Consider the following 19,558-nt stretch of genomic DNA (forward strand, 5'->3'; position numbering starts at 1 on the left):
TTACTATTATGCAATGCGAGCGCTACGGTACAAACTGAACAAACGAGCAATGCACAACTGAGCAGTAGAGCGCAATGAAATCTAAGCAGCACAAATGAGCAATAGAGCGCTATGAAATTCAAGCAGAACAAATAAGCAATAGAGCGCTATGAGATCCAAGGAGGCACCATTTCTTTAAGAGCACAAAGCATGCGAGCGAGGCACAACGATACCCAATGGAGACCAGGGAGCGTGGGGAGCGACCGCTTCTGATACAGTCAGGACGGTCACTGTGTGTTGCATGCTACACAACATGGTAGTGAGAGAAGAGCTACCTCTCATCCAAGATGACGATAGCCAGCAGCTTCCAGCAGGGGAGGATCCAGCCCTCGGTCATTTAGCCAGTGATGATGAGGGGGAGGAGGATGTTCAGAGACAGCTTATGAACAGCTTTTTTTCATGATTGTGAGTATACAGTGATGACTTGACTAAGCTTTTTCTTTGCATGATATGTGTCTCTAGTGCAATATATATGCATACATGTGGGTGCATGCTACTTGACATGATCCTTGAAGTTATGTGTCCATTGAGTTGGTATGTTCACCAGTAGTGTTGACATGAGTTCTAGCTTGTGTTCACAAATCATAATACTTGTGTATTGAATGTCCATTGGAGATGATTGCAGAAATGTAGTTATGTAAAGACCGTTCTATGTCTCTCCTTCACAGGGTCCTTTGGCTGCTGTCTCGTGACAAGTGATCTCCAAAACACACAATGCTGCTACAGACTGCAACTTTTGTTGGAAACAGGAAGCGGCACCACACACCCAATGATTTAATTTGTGCGTATTGTCACTGTATGGTCAGCTTGCATCTTTTGTAGAGGCAACAAGTTGTGACTGTGAAAAAAACCTGTGCTCCACATTGAGGTGTGCTGTGTCTGTATACACACATCCAAAATTCATTTGCATACTGAACCAGTGGCCTGGTTTCCACTTTATATGAAGATGTATAGTGTTTGTGCAGTGAAGTGTCTTTCAGTTTACAATAATTGAGGCAATGAGCATGTATGCCATGTGACCTTGTTGTGTGTATCTCACATATGTATCACATCACAATTACCCACAAAACTGTGTTTCAACTGCTATACTTGTTTCCCTACAAAGTATTTCTTTTTCAGGTCATCATCTCTATCCCCCAGATTCATCATTGTCCTCTTTTGCGAGTCCTTAATAGCGATTATTAAGGAATCGCTATTAAAGACTCGCAAAACAGGATTCATGTCGAAATCGCAATATTATTTGCGATTTCTACAGCTTCCTTATTTGCGATTGAAATCCTATGGGCCTAGGAATGAATGGGGATTCATTCCTTATTTGCGATTAGCAATTTGCTAATCGCAAAAAAGGATGCGATTTCAAGGGTGCCAGGGGTGTCCAAAGGACCCCCTGTAGCACCCCTGAAATGTAAATGTAGACTGATGTTGAACACACACATGTCCAAATGTGTGTAACATACAACTCAGAAAAATGCACTAAAGTGCATTTTTCTACATTTTCGCTATTTACCACAAAGTCAGACCTCGCGGTAAATAGCGGCCAAAAATAGCGATTTCGCAATTAAAAAATGGTTCATGAATGGCATTTAAGGAATCTCCAATAGAGATTCCTTAAATGCAATTCCTCGCAATTTAACGATTTCGCAATTTGCGATTTTTTGCATTTGGGGTGATGAATCCCAAATGCAAAAATTGCGCTCTCAAAGGGCCAGATTCTCAGAATCTGGCCCTTTGCGAGCCGATTTTCCGTTGATGAATCTGGCTGTCAGTACCGGTGTGTAAGATCACACTGTAAGTCAAACTTGAAGGCGAGGCAATATGGCGCCCGTACGCAGTGCCGTAACAGAATGGCGCCCGTACGCAGTGCCGTAACGGACGTGTGAGTCCTTTGCTCCTCTGACTCACTGACCCGCAGGTTTTCTCCATGCGAGCTACCAGTGAGATACCGGGAGGTATTTGAAAGCTGCCACAGCCGAATTTTGCAAGTTATCTGAAACCGCAAGTGCCGATAGTGAAAACATCAAGCGGCATACGAGCAGTTTTTCTTTTCATACTTGCAACATTGTAAAACATTGTAAACGCCGAAAATGCCGAAGATGCTGAAATCTTGAGGACGCCGTTCGTTTGAAGACGCTGAAACGCTGCTGCGGTAACTGAATACAGCATTGACAGCCCTGACGAGACTTCGTCGAGCCTGGTGGGCGGTTTCCCACACAGGTGCTGTGAGTCTCCGACGCTTCGAGCATCGCGTCCTGTGATTCAGGGAGGAGAAGGGAACCGCAAAAGGAGCTGCAAATAGGATCAGCTACTATGGCCCCCAAAGGAACACGCAAAAAACGGGACCCAGACGCATCTACAACTGTGAGTACGAGGGGTGCAGAGAAAGACATGAGTGGAGTTGCACAAAAAAAAATGGGGGGAGTCATCCCAGTTGAAAATCCCAACTTAACTAAACAAACGATTTCTACCTTATTTATGGCAGTAGAAGAGAAAAAACGCAAGGAAGCGATGTGCAGCCCCCTCCAGACAGTATCAGAAATAGTTAATGGAGACTCTACAGTGTTGGTAGTGGACAAAGGGCTGCAAGGTGAACACTTAACTACTGCAGTGCCTCAAATTGTTGTTACGCCAGTAGCTGCCGCGTTGGTGAATGAAAACTCAGCTACCACTCCCTCAGGAGGCGATCTTAGCTCCGGCCAACCGAAGAGAAATGTTACAGAGTCTGTGGAAGGGCTTAGCATGACAGGTCCAAAGCTGGATACAAATGTAATTAACGAGACAGATTCACTGGTCTCCTCATGTGAAGATTTGGCTGTTCAATACTCTAAACAAATGCGTTTGGAGGAAGGTGAGAGTGAAATTGATGATGATGACGAAGTTGTGGAATATATTGAAGACAGCCCTAATACTGTGAGAGGTGAGGGGGATGCCTCTATAACTGAGGGGGCTGTAGGAGGCTGTCAAGTAGAGTTAACCGACAATATCACTTTAGCTACGATTTATCAGACAATCTTAACCCACATCGATAAAACAGAGCGAGATAGCCAAAAAATTCAAAATTCATGCCAGAAGTTGCAAAGTGCCATTCGTAGGCTGGCAAAGTCACACTCCGACTTTGGGGAAAGATTCACCGAGGTTGAGACCAGAGTTTCCAATATTGAAGATGAACTAGTAAAACAAAAAACTGTCACTGAGAATTTAAATGCTAATAAAGAGGACTTACTTTGGACAATGGCCGATTTCGAAAACCGCTCTCGGCGTAACAATCTAATGCTAATGCAAATTCCCGAGGGTAAAGAAGGACAAGATCCACGCAAATTTACTGTTGAATTGTTTCAAAGGGCATTTCCTGAGCTGAAAAGATGGGATTGGGACCGAGAGATTGAGCGTGCCTATAGATATCCATTTAACATTCAACTTAGATCTGGTGCAAATGCTAGTAAACCTAGACCGATTCTGGTGGCCTTTAACAGCTTCCGGGCTAGAGAAGATGTATATATGAATACTCGACCTAACAGTAAAGGCAGGGGTGAAGGGTTTACTTTCTTTGCAACTCCAGACTATAGTAAATATACAATGGACACCCAATGGCAGTTAAGACAATTGGTGAATCCACTTCAACAAAAAGGCGCACAAGCCTATATTATGAATCCGGCTAAACTGAAAATCATTTATAAAGAGAACACTCAATTTTTTACCAATGTGGCAGCTGCTAAAGGATATCTTCATGATATAAAAGATTCCTAGATTATGGACTATTCGCTGTTACAGCTTAGGGATTTAATTTCTTTATATAAGATCTAAAGATATCTATGAAATCATAAAGTATGATAATTGTTTCAGTAGTATCCACTGGTATATGTTTTGTTTGAGAATATTTGAAAGGTTGAAAGATTGGAATAGTACTTATGCAATGATGGAGGAAATGTTAACCTGTGGGCCAGGACGGGGGAGAGGTGGAGCTCAGCACCATCACTAGGACCAGGAGTCCGAAAGCCTCGGTAATGGAGGGGGGGGGGAGGGGGGGTCATTGGGCAAAGGGGTTGTTGGTGGAGGGGGGCACGGGGGTTAACGGGGGAAAACGCCACGTTGAGGTCAAATAAATGCATAGAATTTAATAAAAAAGATTAGATCCAGTATTAAAGGAGGTGCAAGGAGTAAGAGGGGGTACTCTAGCGCAAAGTACATAACTGGGAACTGTTATAATGGTTAAGAATATCCAAATATGTTCTTTCAATGTCTCCGGCCTTAACAATATAAATAAAAGGAAGAGGATTGCATCTGAAATTCGATTTTTGAAGCCGGACATATTATGTCTACAAGAAACACACTTACCTTGGGAGAAAAGAGGTTTAGTATCTGATTTAGGGTACATAACACTGGCAACATCCCAACAAACGAGTATGATAAGAGGGGTAATGATCTTGATAAGACCACGGTTAAGTTCACTTGTCAATAGCTTAACGGATAAATGGGACAGATGGGTGATAGCTACACTAAATATAGGAGGCATGTTTATAACGATATGCTCAATTTATGGATCTAACCAGGACGAGGGGGAAATATTTGAATATTTGAATCTTGAACTTGCTAATTGGAGATGCCCCCTAGTTCTATGTGGAGATTTGAATATAAATTTGAGGGGAGGTGAGCTAGACGCCGGAATAGAGAACTACAAGGGGAGAAAGCCTTGAGTCTTTAAAGCTTTATATAACTTAGTGAAAGATCATGCATTGGTTGATATCTGGTGTAAAAATCACCCTACTGCCCCAGGATATACTTATTACTCCTCTCCGCATAAGAAATTAGTTCGTCTGGACTATTTCTTTACTTCAGCCAGTATACAATCTAATACAAAAATCCAGATATATCCTAGAGTAACATCGGATCACTCTCCCTTGATTATTGAGGTTGCCCATATTGGAGAATTGAAACAGAATAGGAACTTTACGTTTCATACGAAATTATGCCTGGACTTACAATATAGAGAAATTATGGGTAAATGGATTATAGAATTTATACAGCATAATATGGGCTCGGCTAATATTGAGATAGTATGGGACACATGGAAAGCATGTTTTAGAGGGGAAACAACGAGTTATGGATTTCATCACCAAAATTTACAACGGGGAAACATACGGGATTTATATGATCAACTCGCTAATGCAGAAGAACATTTAATGACAGAAATTAAGAAGGGGGATAATAACTTAACTAAAATTCATGAGTATGAGGGTTTAATAGCCAAACGTAGAGCCAACATTACAGGAATTTGGTGTGAGGAGATAGCGCAGAAATATATAATATACAAGAGATATATACATGAATATGGGGAAGCTATAGGTAGGGCCTTGGCCTTAAAATTAAAAATGAAAGAATCGACTCGCCAAATTGCTAAATTACAAGATAAAAATGGGACAATATTCGAACACCCACAAAAAATATTGGAAATACTTTATCAATTTTACACAGAATTGTATACTAAACAACCTAATGCAGATCGCGACACTTTTTTGCATGAAGTTACATTTAATAAGCTAACTGAATTAGAAAAAGCTACTTTAGATCAACCCTTCTCAATGGAAGAACTGGAGAGTGCAGTTAAAAACATGTCCAATGGGAAGGCAGCTGGTCCCGACCTTATCCCAGGTGAGGTGTATAAATGTTTTTTGAATCTTTAAAAAATCTTATGTTGGAGACTTTTAGAAGGGCACAAGCGGGGAAAGCTCCACAGTCTTGGGATGAGACTTCAATAGTTGTCTTTCCCAAAAAAGGGAAACCCCCTGAACAGCCTGCCTCATATTGACCCATATCCTTACTAAATTGCGATAGTAAGATTTATTCGAAGATGCTAGCAAATCGCATGTCTAAGATTATAACACCTTTAGTATCATTGACTCAGCATGGGTTTATCCCTAATAGAGGAACTGTAGCCCATATCAATAAGGTGATCACATTAATTGATATAGCCGAAACTGAGAAGAGAGATCTTGCGCTGATATTACTTGATGCTGAGAAAGCGTTCGATCACGTAGAATGGGCTTATCTTTGGGAAGTCATGAAAAGAATGGGATTTGGTGAAAAATTCTTAAGAGCCATTAAGGTACTTTATCTATCACCTAATGCAAGAGTCGCAGCCATGGGGCAAAAATCAGAAAGGATAATTATTACAAGAGGCACTCGGCAAGGGTGTCCCTGCTCTCCACTTCTTTTTGCGTTATTTATCAATCCCTTCTTAATTAAATTACTAGAGTCACCATATATTAAACCATTTATTGTTTCTAATATACCTTTTTCAATGTTCGCATATGCGGACGATATAGCTATCATTACTACAGATCCCAGGCAGGCAATCATAGAGATTGAACATTTAGCTACCGATTTTGGAAACAGTTCTGGATACAAACTTAACGCTGCAAAAACGCAGGTATTATGTACAGATAGTGTCCAATTCAATGATAATAGGGTAATCTCAGAAGTGACATATTTAGGAATTATTATAAAATCACATGCACAGGAGATAATGGAAGCTAACTGGGTCAAGATACTACAAAAAATTCAGCAATCCTTAGATAGGTGGGGGAGACTTCAACTTTCTATAATTGGGAGGGGTAACATCATTAAGATGAATGTGTTAGCTAAAATATTATATATATATCGCAGCATTCCCCTAGAAATACCTCTAAGCTATATATTAAAACGTCAATCATTATGTACCAAATTTTTCTGGGCACCCGGGAAAACTAGGCGAGCTATGAAATGGTTAACACTCCCGGAAGAGAGAGGAGGGCGGGTGATCCCGGATTTTTTGTTTTATTAATATGTATGTTTTTTACAAAGAATGCGAATTTTATTGACGGGAGAACAAATAGAGGATCCGGCGGAGTCTCCCTCAATATTTTATTTACTATTGGGAGAATATTCAAAGGGTTGTCTATTGAAAGAGCTGGAAGGGAACTATTATAAACATACTCGATTTAAGGTGATTGATTCAGCATACAAAGTTTGGAGAAAAGTCAAGAAAATAATGAAATTAGAGAAAATTATATATCACACCCCGCTTTCAGCAGAGAAGATACTCCCGTCGATATTCTGGGACCATGTGGCTAAGGAATGGAGTAAGAAAGGGGTGGTTAGAATTGGAGATTTATTTCAGGCGGATGGAACATTTAGAGCCTTTTCTGATATGAATAGTAAATATCAAATACCCCATTCCAACTTCTTTAAGTATCTTCAACTTAGAGATTTTTGCTTAAAGAAACTAAGCAATCTCACCTCTAATAAACTAATAAAGGCAATACAAACAAAGAAAAAGATTGGCCTGATATATCGTTTATTGCTGGAGTATAAACCTGATGACCTGAATAAATATAATTTATATTGGGAGAATCAGCTGGAAGAAACCGACCTGAATATTGTAGATACTATAGTAATGGCTAAAGATATATATATATATGTCAGCTAACATGAAAGCGCAAGTATATAAAACCATATTTAGTCTTTATTATACCCCTAAACGAATGGCCACATGGGGTCCACAATATGATGGAAAATGTTTTAGTTGTGGAGGAGAGGAGGCAGATATACCTCATATTTTTTACCACTGCTCCAAATTGACGCCTTTTATTTCAGGTATAGAAAGATTCTTAACCGAAGTCATTCACTTTTCTATAAAAATATCCCCAGCACTTATGTTAATTGGGGGGACCCAATATATTAATGAAAATACGGATTTGTGTAAATTTAAGAATTTTCTGTTTGTGGCAATGACAATTGCTCGGTTATGTATAGCTACTGAATGGTTACAACCTGAAGCACCTGCGTTCGAATTTTGGAGAAGAAAATTATTTAATGTATATGAACTAGAATGGAATCTATATGCTTTAAAAGGGGTAATGAAAAAAAAGATTGGCTTATCGACATGGGGGCCACTTAAAGAATATATACAGGAATAGCCTCTTGATTTGGGTAGTTTGTAACGAATCAATTTAATTTAATTTTCTTCAAGCTGGAATCAATCAACTGTATAAGAAATTGTTTTGAATATATAATTGTGGACTCTATGAATATACTCTGTTACTTTGACTATGCTATTTTGACCCAACGTTGGTAATAAAAATAATTTAAAAAAAAAAGATGAATCTGGCTGTAGGTCACAAACATTATTTAATACACAACAGAGGCAAGTATTGTGTGAATAGGATTTAATTACAATGCATGTGTTAAATGGTACAGGTAATTGACAGTGCTGTACAAGGTGCTAAAAATCCAGAGTTCACAGAGGAGTTGTCAGTGTTAGTAGATGAAATTTACGGAGCTAAGTCCACAGTCATTTGATTCATTGATCCAACTTAGACCCTCCATCACATGTGGGAGAGTTCAGTGACAGTCAGAAAGGTGAAGACTTTGCACACAATGGAGGATATCAGGAGGAGGTGTTCACTTCCTTGGGGGTATGCATGGCCATCTGTCTCTCACTTGTCCTTCTTCAGACAACCACTCTTCTTCTTTTCAGGGGAATCCTCAGGTGCAGACTGCTGCGGTGCCAGGGATTCTCCGCTAGAGTCCTGATCCCTCCCTGTGGCAGTTGCAGATGTAGTGGCAACAGATGTAGTAGGCACACAGGGAGGTGTGGACATGTGGGAGTCTATCTTGGACCTGTGGGAGTCCATTTTGGCATAATAGGCAGCCTGCTGTTGTTACATGTCCTTGAGGATCTCAACTACCTTGCCAAAGTCTCCAGTGCATTCTCGGTATGAATTTATGACGCGTCCTAACTGTGGGTAATCTTGGGCAGCTGCACCATCTTCAGGATGTGGCCTCACACTATGAACCCTCACACCACCCCTACCCACATGAGCAGGACCTACCATTGCAGGCACAGACAACACTGAGCCTCCTTCATTGTTGACACTGGTTTTGTTGTCCGCCAACTCCTGAGTGCCGTAGCTGTGCTGTCTGTGTTTTATTGCCTTGGTCTGTCCGTGTTGGTAGAGGTCAACTGGGTGTTGGCAGATGTTATGGGAGTGGTCGCAGGGGGTGCTGCAATTACAGGTGCAGGTGCTGATCCACACCGGAGGGGCCAGGTTGTTCATCATCATCCAAATAGGACTGAGAGACATCCACACTGGAGAGCTCAGGGTCTACCAGAGTCTGTGACTGGGATTCTTGTTCTGTTCCTGCAATGTCCCTAGCAGGCCCTGTGGGTAGCAGAAATAAACAATGTATGTTGTGGTTTTGCACAGCTCAAGGGATCTCAAAAATTACATTTGCTATTGTACATCATGATGACTGTATGTCCACAGCATTGTCCTCAATTGTCAAACACAGAAGCCTATATTGTTAAGAACATTGTAATCTTAAATGGATGTGTTTTGCTGATCCTGTAGAGCTTTGTGAATGAACAGCTCATGTGTTGATTCTTTGACTGTACATAGCCATTAAAACTCAAGTGTCACACTGTGCCTGACACAGGTGTGTTGTCCATTGACACATTTGTGCTTTTTAAATGGCATACATGCACTTCCTCTTACGATGTGTTGCAAGATTTTTGCATGTGTGCTGATATTTGTGCATGTTTTTGTGAGTCACATTGGTGTGTCTAAAAACATAGTCACAGTCCTGTATGCATGTGTGCATTTGAGATATACTGTTTGGTCATGTGTGTTCCTAGTTGTCATCTAATTGCACACATGTGATTGTGTTACTGTAGCAAATGTTGTTGCTGCTAAGCTTAGTGCGTGATGACATCATTTATATTGTCATTGTCTTCCATGGACAGATAAGTTAAAGAAGGATGCTTTCTTGATTTCCATGGTGATAACTGTAAGGTCCAAAGGTTGATGTGCTTGGGTTATGCTAATGTAAGTTGTACCCCTCTTCCCACCCAGTCCAGATTACTCCTTGTGTTGAAAGTGTCAGCGGCAGTTAGTGGAGTGTAGTGCCAAGGATGCTGACAGCGCTGCATAATGTATGAGTTGAATGAAGCTCACAACAGCGCTTTGTGTAAATGACACCATGCAACAGTGTCAGCTATCTATCTGTGGACATTCCATTCACTGTCAGGTATCCCTTGTGAATGATGTATATGGTGCTTTGTGTGTGTATTGATGTGTGTTATGTCTGCATCTCACCACTTATCCTGTACTCAACACAACTTCACAGCCAGCCAAGGGGATAGCCCTGAGAAAATGCATCCCTAGACAGTGAGTGGAAATGTACAGTTAAGATGACTGAGAGTGTGAACGTGTGTAAGAGTGTCTGAGCCTAGGTGTGACCTGTGTCCAATTCATACATCAGGCCCATGTGGCATCCATCTTTCCTGTACATTTACTTTCACTGTCATGGACTGACTAGTCCCAAGAGTGTTATTTGTTCTGGATAAGAAGGTGTGTTGATAGGCCTTGATAGTAGTGTAACTAATTGAGGAACCTCCTCCTTCCTCACAGCCCAGATAGGCCACCATGAACCATGCTTCCATGCCAGTGAGTCAAACGTGGTGGTCATGATGTCAGACAGTGTGGGGCCTGGTGTTTTTTTGAGCACTACTTCCAACAGGGCCTTGTGCTCCCCTCACCAGAGCCCAGTGTCAGCCATCTTGGCAGTACTTTTGAACTCCCTGTGAGATGAGCATAGTTCAAGGTAGGTTTAATGGTCCATGTGGGAGGTGGATTGTTAGCTGTGACTATGACTCCCATCATGCTTTTGGCTACACCCACCTTCCCAGCAATCCCAACCACTCCTCCTGTGACTCACCTTTCCTGGGAGTGAATGTGTTCAAACAAGATGTCTGCTGTATGTGACTGGTGTTTTGATCACATTGCCTTGCTGTGAGTTAATGCTAAGTTATTAATTATTTGTGCATGGCGTGCTTTGCTGCTACATTGTTAGTGTGTTGTTTGTTACAATCTAATTCTGATCAAACATCCCATCATGGACTGCTGCAAATCACACCAGGGCCCAGTGTCTGGCATCTTGGGAGTAGATTTGACTTGACTCTCAGGTTGTACATAGTCACAGGTGTGGGGTTTAGTGTTGGTAAGAGGGCTATGTGTGTGAGAGGGCCTGCTGGTACATGCAGTCAGAGCTAGCACTCCTCCTCCCCCACAGCCCAGATAGGCCACCATACTTCTATGACAGTGAGTCAAACTTGATGTTCAAGTTGTCAGAAAGTGGTATCTGGTGTTTGTTTGCGTACTACTCCTAACAGAGCCTTGTGCTCTCCAACCCAGAGCCAAGTATCAGCCATCTTGGCAGTACCTTTCCACTCACTGTGAGATGAGCATAGTTCAAGGTGTGCTTGAGGGGCCATGTGGGAGGGGGATTGTTAGCTGTGACTACGACTCCCATCATGCTTTTGGCTACACCCACTTCCCCAGCAAACCCAACCTTCTTTCCTGTAACTCAGCTTCCCTGTGAGGTAGTGTAACAGTGCTGGCAAGATGGCTGACAGTGGTGACCTGGTGTTTGTGTGTGTACAAGTCCCAACAGGGCCTTTTACTCCCCACAGTAGAGCCCAGTGGCAGTCATCTTGGCAGTACTTTTCCACTCACTGTGAGATAGGCATATTTCAAGGTGGGCTTGAAGAGCCATGTGGGAGGGGGATGTTTGGCTGTGACCATGACTCCCATCATGCTTTTGGCTACACCCACTTTCACAGCAAACCCAACCTTCCTTCCTGTAACTCAGATTCCATGTGAGGTAGTGTAACAGTACTGGCAAGATGGCTGACAGTGGTGGCCTGATGTTTGTTTGATCACAAGTCCCAACAGAACCTTGTATTCGCCACAGCAGAGCCCAGTCTCAGTCATCTTGGCAGTACTTTTCCACTCCCTGTGGGATAGGCATAGTTCAAGGTGGACTTGAAGGGCCATGTGGAAGGGGAATTGTTAGCTGTAACTATGTCTCCCATCATGCTTTTGGCTCACCCACCTTCCCAGCAAACCCAACCTTCCTTCCTGTGACTCAGCTTCCCTGTGAAGTAGTGTAACAGTGATTGCAAGATGGCTGACAGTGGTGGTTGGTGTTTTGAGGCCAAAGCCTTGCTGTGTCTGTTAGTTAGTTTGTACATGTTATGACGTAGTTACATATTACTCTAAGATAGCAGATATTTTTGCTTTATGTTGATATGGGTTTGCTAACAGTGATTGGTTTCACTGTTCCCTTGACAGTGATGTCTGTGGGTGTGTATTGGCTCACAATATTAGCTAGTTGGTTATGTACTCACTAGGCTCTGGTATTCCTGATAATCCATGGATGCCCTTCGGTGGAAGGATGGCCTGCACCTTCTCCTCCCAGGAAGTGAAGTGCGTAGGTTTTACAGGAGGACCACCGCCGGTCCGCTGTCTCAGGGCATGGTGCTGGTGCATTCACCTTGTTGACAATCCTCTCTCACATCTTGGTTTTCTGGGATAGTGGGGTCTGTTGGACCAATGTACCAAATAACTGTGGGTCAACTCTGAGAATTTCATCTACCATGACTTCAATCTCACTGTCTACGAACTTTGGATTCTTCTTTGGGGGCATGGTGATAGGTGGTGGGGAGATGGATGTGTGGGTGTGTGTGAAAGTGAGGGTGAGGGTGAGTGAGTATGAATCAAGCTGTGGGTTTGTGAGTGTGGTATTTGACAGGTGCTAGTGGTGTACAGGTTGGGTGGTGTGCTGGTGGTGAGTGTGTGTCTCAGTGCAGTGTAGTGGTGTTATCTGCTGGCATGTCTGTTGAATTTTCAAAGGATCCTAGTAAGGATTTTGGCCCTTTATGTAGGTTGAGTTGTGACTGTGTCTTACATATTTGAACTTTTGGGGGGGGGGGTTGACATTGCTTGTTCGGTCTTTTTCTGTCTGTTTCTGTTGTGTTTAGTTGAGCATGACGGAGATGTTCAGTTGACCACAACAGATGCTTTCATAAGCATTTATGGGTAGTCCGAGTCTGCCACATTCATGTTATGCTATGTAGCAGCTTTGGCGTACTAGTCGATCGCATTTTGCTCATGCTAGACTATGTAGCAGCGTTTGCTTATGAGTCGATCACGTTGTGCTCATGCTAGGCTATGTAGCAGCGTTCGTGTATGAGTCAATCGCTTCGGGCTCATGCTAGGCTATGTAGCAGCGTATGCGTATGAGTCAGTCGCGCGGGCTCTTTTCTGCCCGATTCACTCCAACGGGTTGATTTCCGTATGAGTCTGTCGTCCGTATTGTACTCCGTGCGAGTCAGATTTATTTGATACGCGTTGCTTCCTACTCTGCCACTCGTACAGTGCGCAAACATGTGGGTCGGAATGCATTTCCGGTCCGTGTCGATCGGAAGGGTTTCCGTGCTGGATCAGAATTGGGCCCTAAGTGTTTGAGCTAAGGTAACCACTGTTTCTCTTTACATTGATTGCTCAAGTTTCTGCTTTGTTCATGTTGGCTTTGCCCTTGTCATTTCATGTCGATTCTGTAATGGCGGCAAACCCCTGTGAGGTTTGGGCTACATTATCATTGCCTTCATTACTGTCCCTGCATTGTCATTCACACTGTTAGAAAGTGTGCAGGGCTCTTCAATGCATTTGTTTCCAGCAGCTAAGTAAATAATGTTGGTCAATGTATATAATGAGGTAATTCATGATATATTTTGGGCTTTCATGGCATATTATTGTCCCCAGATTCCATAAAGCTGGTAATTGGCATATTGGTGGCCCTTTGTGACATATTGTGAGCACCCATCACACAATGATTGATTCTCACGCTTGGCATAATGCTAGGCCTGCTATAATAATGGTATTTCATAGCATATTAATGGCATATGTGTGAAGTGGTGCCATTTGTTGGCATGGAATGCACACTGTGTCGATTCTTGACAGAAGTCTATTTGAGCAGTTGAAAATTGTAAACTCATGTCACTAGATATATAGTTACTAAAAATTAAAATGAAAAGCTGGTATTGAGAAATAGAAATATATTGCAATTCCATTCATCATGCAAACTCCTTGTTTTGGGAATTGATTTTCTTGATCCAGAATTGAAGGCTTGCATTTGATAGCAAAGTGGGTGTACATTCATAAACCAAAACACTGATATTTAGAGACAAAATGCATAGCATTTCAAAATGTAAATTAAAAGTTGATATTTGACTGATAATAACTACTACTCTCTCAGATGATAGTCTGTAACATTGCTTTAACCTGTCTAAAACCTGAAAGGCTTACTGCAACCTGAGCGGCTGAACTGCTATATAAGCCCCTAAGAGCCATCTCTGTCTAAAGCCCGATTAAGAGATTTATGTCATTTTTTGCAGCATCACTCTGCTCCTTCCAGTGGGATTCTCCGCAATGAGAAAAGACTGGTAAGTTTATTTGAGGGCTTGTGGTTGAAAAGTTAAAGGAAGTCAAACGTAGAAGCGAAAAAGGTGGGAAAAATGAGAAATTATGTGAAATTGTATTTTCCAAAACCTTGGTGCTACCCTTTGCTTTTTAAACATTTGTACAAGAAATTGTGCTGAAAACTCCTTTATTTTGCAAGCATTTTCTCACACACTTTGCAGCAATTCAAAACAGAACACCCTGGGGAGGATTAAGCTTGCTCTTCTCACCTAAAAAAGCAATGACTACTTCTTGAGTGCATTTTCATAACCAAGGGCCATATTTTCAAGAGTTTATCCCCACAAGAACTTCACTTTTTATGATATTCCTATGGCGATAAATCCTTTGCATTAAGCTACTGGGAGGCTGAATACGATACTGCCCTTAAACTTAAAGGCTCCTGCCATTGGTTGGAGACTTTAGGGCCGCATCTTAATGGGCTGGCAGTTTCCTTTCCTAGGAGAGCCTGATCGCCAGTTGGAATCTGGCCTATAATCTCAAGGGCGGCTTTTTCTGCCCTTGAGATTATGATCATGGTTTCCGACATAGTTTTCATACCGGTGTGTCTGACATGGAAACTATGTCGAAAATCATGTTGGAAGGCCCCCTGCAGGGCTCCTTTTGGTGCACAGGCCCTATTGTGGCCCCCTGTTGATCCCTGCACCTTGTGGCAGGAACCTTGAGGAGGCTGCCACGGGGTGCAGGGATAAACTGCACCTCCCATTTCACTATGGGAGCATGCATTATGGTTAGTTTATGTCCATAGTACATGCTCCCATAGTGAAATACAGGAATGCAACCGAACAGTGTTCAGTTGCATCCTAATGGGGCAGTCTGGACTGCCGACCAGGTGGCGGTCGGTCTTATGACCGAGTCAGTGTTGGGTGGAAGTGATTCCACCTGACATCATAATGAGCTCCTTATTGTGGCTTACAGTGGCTTTGTGAATAAGGCCCCCTTTCATGCAGCAATCAGCGTGAAAGGGGTGGGAAATGATTGTTGCGATCAGTGTTCCGCCGCAACGTCCATTGCTTTTTAATACTGCCCCATTTACAATAGTGGCTTTAATATGGGACAGCTCCAAAATTAAGACCAAAGAAAAACTGGTCTTCGCATGGCAAAACGAGGAGAAATTATACATTTCCCCTCTTATTAGCTCTTTCCATGTGTGCTACATTGTCCAGCACATTGAAACAGCAAATAGCCATGAATACCATAGCCTGATTAGAGCCACCAAGAGGAACTTCATCCACAACAAAATCTTAGCCAACTCCACCAACTCCAAGGAACTTTTCAGCGTCATTCAATATTCCACCAACCCACGTACTGAAGCCACAGATATCACCCCATCCCAAGACCTCTGCAACAAACTTGGAACCTATTTCCACCTCAAGATCAAAAACTTCTATGACAACTTCATAGACCATCCACCAGGCACCACAGACGGCCCCTGGCCCCCCAGACACACCAGCCAACCCACCATCTCCAACTGGACACCGATTACAGCTGAAGACACCACCTCAACCATGAAAAGCATCCACTCGGGGGCCCCCACCGACCCCTGCCCCCCACACATCTATCACAGTGCCGCAGTTGTCATCACACCTAACTACAATGCACTATCAACACCACCTTCAAAATAGGCACATTCCCAGATGACTGGAAGCGCGCAGAAGTCAGACCCCAGCTCAAGAAGCCCACGCCTGACCCCACTGACCTCAAGAACTATCAGACAATCTCGCTCCTCCCCTTAGAAGCCAAATTGCAGAGAAAACAGTCAACAGGAAACTGACACAATTCATTTTACAAAATGCTGTCCTCGACCGGTCCCAATCTGGATTCCGAAGCAACAATAGCACAGAGACCCCCCTACTCGCCGCCACAGTCGACATCCGCACCGTCCTAGACCAAGGCCACTCCGTAGCCCTCATCCTACTCAACCTGTCAGGGGCCTTCAACACCATCTCCCACCACAAACTAGTCGCCAGACTACAAGACACAGGCATACAAGGAACAGACCTAGACTCAATCCGATCATTCCTCACCGGAAGAAGCCAAAGGATCGGACTCCTACCCTTCCTCTCTGAACTAATGAAAATCCCCTGCGGAGTCCCACAGGGTTCATCTCTGAGCCCCACCCTCTTCAACATCTACATGGACTCCCTCACAGCCATCGTCCGACAACACAGTCTCAACATCGTATCCTACACCAAAGACACCCAGCTCATCCTCTCCCTCACCAAAGACCCCACCACTGCCAAACAAAACTTCCAGAAAGGAATGCAAGATGTCGTAGTTTGGATGACCAACAGCTGCCTGACGCTAAACCCCAAAAAGACAGAAGTCTTCATCCTTTGTACCACCCCTTCTGCAAGGGACAGCACTTGCGGGCTGACCATCCCCGGAAGCCCACCTATCCCCTCAGACCACGCCAAGAACCTTGGCATTGTACTCGACTCCACTCACGATGAACTGACAGGTCAATGCCATCACCTCCAGCTGCTTCAACACCCTCCACATCCTCCGCAAGACCTTCAGGTGGATCCATCCTCAGTAAAGGAAGAAAGTCACCCACGCACTCATCACCAACAGACTGGACTATGAAAATGCACTCTACGCCGGCATCAACAAGGCCCTACTCCGCAAACTCCAGACAATACATAACACCACCACCAGACTCATCCTCGGCATCCCCAAACACAATCAAATAAGTCAACACCTAAGAAGTCTCCGCTGGGTCCCCGTGGAGAAAAGAGTCACTTTCAAAATCCTCACTAACGCCTACAAATGCCTACACAACAACGGACCCAAATACCTCAACAACAGAATCAATTTCCAGGTGCCCAAAAGAAACCTCCGATCTTCCAACCTTGCACCGGCCGAAACCCCGCGCATCCACAGAACCAGAGCAGGCAGATGATCCTTCTGTCACATTGCAGCCAAGACCTGTAACGAGCTACCGGCAGACATCAGACTTGCCCCCTCCCTGAACACCTTCAGGAAGGCTTCGCTCTTTGGCTAAACAGATCTGCGGACCCCCCCCCCCAGTGCCTTGAGACCCTCATGGGTGAGTGGCGCGCTTACAATTCCCTGATTGATTGATTGTTTATGCGCAGGAAGGTGTCCCTTCCTGCACATAATCAATCATTACAAAATATGAAAATTTGAAACTTATATGCATTCTGCAGCACACATAAAATTAGCAAATTGTCATTATTTAATAACTGTTTATGTCCAGAAAGGAACACCTTCCTGCTCATAAACAATAAATATTGGCAAAAAGCAAAAAAGAGGAACATAAAAGTATTTCTCCTTGTGCGATTCTAACGCTTGCTATTGCAAGGCATTAGTCTTTGAGAAGTGTGGCTCAATGGTTAGAGCAGCAGACCCTGATGCAGAAGTCTGGCCCTGGACCAGGGTTCAATTCCCTGCCTCGGTGGGTCTTGGGTTCAAAAATTCCACAGACCTGATAATTCTCGCCTCGGTGCTTATTCCAATCATGGAGTCCCACTCTGCAACTCTGGGCAATAGCTTGCTTAATCTCCACAACGCTAAGGATGCCTGGCCTCCACCTTGGGGGTGCCCAGGAGTGGACACCTCACAAGGAAAGCCAGGTTGGGTTCCACAGCGGTATTCGTACAAGCGCCTTGAGACCCTTGCGGGTGAGTAGTGCGCTATACAAGTATCAATTTACAATTTTTTGGTGCTACTTCAGATTTATAGATCCTTGTAAATCTGGAGCAGCGTCCAAAAACAAGGGGTGTTGCAGTAGAAGGCCCACAGCAACACCCATTGCACGCCCCTTTCATGCAGAAGATTGTAAGAAAGGGTACCATATTTACAAAGAAGCTTGGCTTAATGCCACTTTGTAACTATGGACCAGGGCATTGCGCTGGAGGAACGTCGATAAAAGTGAGGTTACTGTGGCACAATCCCCTTGTAAATATGCCCCCACAATCTTTTTGCTTCTCCATTAGATGTCATGTTATTAATTGGGAGGAGGTTCATAGCTTTCATAAATGCTAGTTTCACTTCAATAACAAGCTTAGCGGAATTGTTTCAGATGTGGTGCCATCACAGCTTTTGCTGGAAGTGATGTTCAAGTCTTTCGCCGTTCATCATGGGATATTATACACTTTATTTAAACATTGCTGTAACTCTAGCCTGCTTCATGCTAGGAAAAATGACCATGTGAGAGAGATGGCAAAGTTAATAGCATTTTTTCTTTCTAGACCACTGAACATATCACCAGGTTGCAAAACAGTGCTTACCAAAAGCAACACATGGGTAATCATTTATATCAATCACTATCTCTACATATACCACTTGTATAGGTATTGTTTTAAGTGACACATCATGAGCTAGTCTCATGGTAATTTCAGTTGACTAATTAAGAAATATATGTTTAAATGAATTCAGTTGTGTTCCTGTGTCTTTATAGAAGGCTGCATATGACGAGCATAATAAATAAAAAATAATACAGTACTTACTAACCAATAGAAACAACTAAGCAGCAATTAAAACAAATACAGTATCTGATAACATTGCAAGCCAGCTGCAAGATAAGTCAATCAACTGAATTACCACTCCTCCAGGGGTGTAAGGGAAGTGTGGGGGTTGGGGGAGGGGTTAGAACTCATTTATTACATTGCAGGTTAAACATTTAGATATAGAATGAGTAATTGTAAGTTTCATGTTCAAAACAACCCAATACATTCTAAACACTCATTACCGTTCGCAAATGTGTTCCTCATCTTCTTAGCAATGTAGAATGTTTTTACATAGTTCACGTTCCTTTTGTCTGCCCTTAACACATGCAAATGGATTTCCACACTTCAGCCATTGACGGCCTTGTGGTTTTCAGATAAGCTTCGAAGCCTCCATCTTGTTCGGCAGGATCACCTCTTGAAATAAACGTCATCCATTTCAAACCACAAAGCGTCTCTGAGTCTGCAGTGGCGATGTATGGACATTCATTGGTTTTCACGAAGATGATATTGTGACGACAGCTTCCCTGAAAGCCTCGTACATCTCTGTAAAGTGTATAGGGTAATCCCTAAATACAGGACTGTCAGGCAGCAACCGAATGAGTCACCTATTCATTGGTAGATGATTCATTGTAGTTTTTCCTCTCAATGCTTCACAAAAACATATTTTACACGACATGCTGTGCAGCAGAATAT

This window comes from Lissotriton helveticus, chromosome 4_1 (assembly GCF_964261635.1).
Source record: "Lissotriton helveticus chromosome 4_1, aLisHel1.1, whole genome shotgun sequence".
Taxonomy (NCBI): domain Eukaryota; kingdom Metazoa; phylum Chordata; class Amphibia; order Caudata; family Salamandridae; genus Lissotriton; species Lissotriton helveticus.